We start from the raw sequence: 2,946 nt of genomic DNA, 5'->3' as shown, positions 1-2,946 counted from the left end.
TGATCAAATGTGTGGAACATGGACTCACCATCACCAACACTCTGTTCCACCAGCAAAACAGGCACAAGACGTCATGGCAAGACCTGCAATGCAAGCATTGACACTTGATTGATTACATCATTGTTCATGCTTGGGATTGCAAAGATGTCTGCATCACTCGAGCTATGTCAGGAGTTAATGATTGCTGGACTGATCACTGACTCATCTGATTGGTTATGGCACTCAAACTGGGCACATCTACATGAGACATTTACTGTGGAGTAGACTAACTCCGCAGTAAATGTCTCACGTCTACACATGCAGGGCTATTAGGCTGGAGTAGACTAATACTCTGCAGTACCCCACATGTAGACACTGACACGGCTGGCTGGGGCACAAAGGTGCTTCAGTGAGGGGCCTGCCTGCCAGCTAGCCATGCACTGGAGCACCCTGGTGCTCCAGCTAGCTGCTCCGCAGCACATTGAGTTGGGTACGAGCGGCCCTGGCCTGGCAGGCTGACCCCTGGACCCCCTGCCAGCTGGGGCTTCTCCAACCCGGCTCAACATGCTGTGATCCCGGGCATATATTCAGATCGCACACCCAGGAGCAATAAAGTCAGGCATGATAAAGGCCAGATTTTATTGCTTCGCCTTAATAGCACAGCTTAATGTACTCACTGGCTCCCAAACAATGGCTGCAGCAGAAGCAATGTCAATGGAAGATCAACTTTAAAGTACTCCAGGATGCAATCAAGCAAGAGTTCTTCCCTCAGTGCCTCAATGGAAAACTGATGAATTCCAAATCTGAAAACTATCTACAAAATAAGAATAATATTTTGATTGGGCCTTTTGTCTCAGTTTTTTACGAGGGAACTTGTAATGGTTAGGCAAAGCTCTGGCCCAACCTACTTGTAATAAAAGAGGAACCATGTATTTGTATTTTTATTAAGCTAATTGTTATAATAAGGCCTGTCTATTATTACCATACATATAGATGAAGGACAAGTAAAGGTTCAGAAGAATTGCTTTATTCCATATTCAGATAATTAAAAGAAAGTTGGGCATAGATGGTAATTTTCTATAAAAAACAAACAAACAAAAACTGCTGAAACAATATTACTTTTATATGGTGAAACTTTGCACATCTGGTTTTGTAAATTATGAAGATATTTTGGTGAATTAGGCCAAGAAAAATAACTTTATTTACTCTGCAGTATTTTTTTATAGTTAGATCAAATTCAGAGACCTCTTATCATAAGATCTATTTCTCCTGTTGCTGAATTTATATACCTCACCTTCTGTTGTTGTAATATATAAACACAATTTGCTCCTAAGAATAATCTCATTAGATCATATTATGCCCAGTACTATTTATATGTTGCCTGTTGCACAAGTTGAGATGTTTTTAAATCAGTTAGACCTCACAGTATAATATTCCTATGGTTTTTATTCTCTTATGAACTACTGTTAAGGAAAAGATCTAGGAAAAGATTCGGGAACAGTTCTTAAAACTTCTTTTGGGTTTTGTTTGGCTCAGCTGAAATGAGCTGTGTGTGTTTTTTCTATGATAGTGTCCTAGTAAGCCATATAGTAAAATGTATCATTTAAATGTCATTTAAATAATCCAACAAGGAAATTTAAAAGGTATATTTTACTATACGGCTTATTGGACACTATCACAGAAGAAAGGGAGGTCATTTCAGCTGAGCCAAACAAAGCCCAAGGGAAGTTTTAAGAACTGTTCCCAAATCTTTGATTTTTTTTTTCCCCCGGCTTCCAAGCTGTTTCCCTGAAATGGCATTATCTCAGCTACTATTTAAGCAAATAGTTGTTTTCCATCTAACTTTTCTTAATATATTAGTAAGTATAATTAACCCACTGGCAAAGAAATGAATTAGTATTTTCAACCTAAGATATTAAAAAATAAATCAAGCTCCCAGAAATTAGGATATTGGCCTATAAATCATGGATGTTGTAAATTAATTTATTTGGGGTTTTTTTCCCCTTTCATGATGTGAACTGTTATGATGGATTTCCTTTATAGTTTCACATTTTCTTTTCTGCAAACACATGAGACAGAAACTTGCTTATCTACAGAAAAGAAAGAAAAAAGAAAGATGACATTGAATGAATCTCTTTCTTCAAAAATCTAAGCGTTTAAAACAATAGAACAGGACTCGCAGTCATTGCACTACTTTAACTCAAGATGAAGGAAGCCAAGTGTTCAATAAATTACAGAAAATTTAAGTGGTATTGAAGTGATATTGTAGCCATGATGGTTCAGGAAATATTTAAGTTCCTAAAGAACTTCAGAGACCTGAAGAAGAATGCATTGCATTCAGACGATTGTTTAAATAGGGTTACCATAAGTCTGGGTTTTCCCGGACATCTCTTTTTGGGTCCTCCCATCTCTGTCTGGGTAGTTTTTTAAAATGTCAGCAAATGTCATAGTTTCATAGTTTCTAGGGTTGGCAGGGACCTGAGCAGATCATCGAGTCCAACCCCCTGCCATGGCAGGAAAGAGTACAGGGGTCAAACGACCCCAGCAAGGTGTGCATCTAGCCTCCTCTTAAAGACCCCCAGGGTAGGAGCTAGCACCACTTCCCTTGGAAGTTGTTTCCAGATCCTAGTCTCCCTGACTGTGAAGTAGCGCCTCCTGATATCTAGCCTAAATCTACCCTCTGCCAGCTTGTGACCGTTATTCCTGGTCACTCCTGGTAGTGCTTGGGGTAACAGGGACTTCCCCAGTGCCTGCTGGTCCCCTCTGACTAGTTTGTAACAGGCCACTAGATCCCCCCTCAGCCTTCTCTTGTGGAGGTTGAACAGGTTCAGGTCCCATAGCCTCTCCTCATAGGGCCTGCCCTGCTGCCCCCTGATCATGCGAGTGGCCCTCCTCTGGACCCTCTCCATGTTGTCCACATCCCTCTTGAAGTGCGGCGCCCAGAACTGGATGCAGTACTCCAGCTGC

At 40.9% G+C, this 2,946-nt stretch overlaps 1 protein-coding gene across 1 annotated transcript in view; it reads left to right on the top strand.

Moving 5' to 3' along the window:
• The window catches only part of IPO11 (importin 11), a 350,536-nt gene that overhangs the window by 260,011 nt on the left and 87,579 nt on the right, over positions 1 to 2,946 (top strand). The gene's annotated exons all lie outside the window — the stretch shown is intronic.

The sequence above is a fragment of the Gavialis gangeticus genome, unplaced genomic scaffold (genome assembly GCF_001723915.1).
Source record: "Gavialis gangeticus isolate Ggan-Ray unplaced genomic scaffold, GavGan_comp1, whole genome shotgun sequence".
Classification (NCBI taxonomy): Eukaryota; Metazoa; Chordata; order Crocodylia; family Gavialidae; genus Gavialis; species Gavialis gangeticus.
This window is presented reverse-complemented; position numbering and strand designations above follow the sequence as displayed.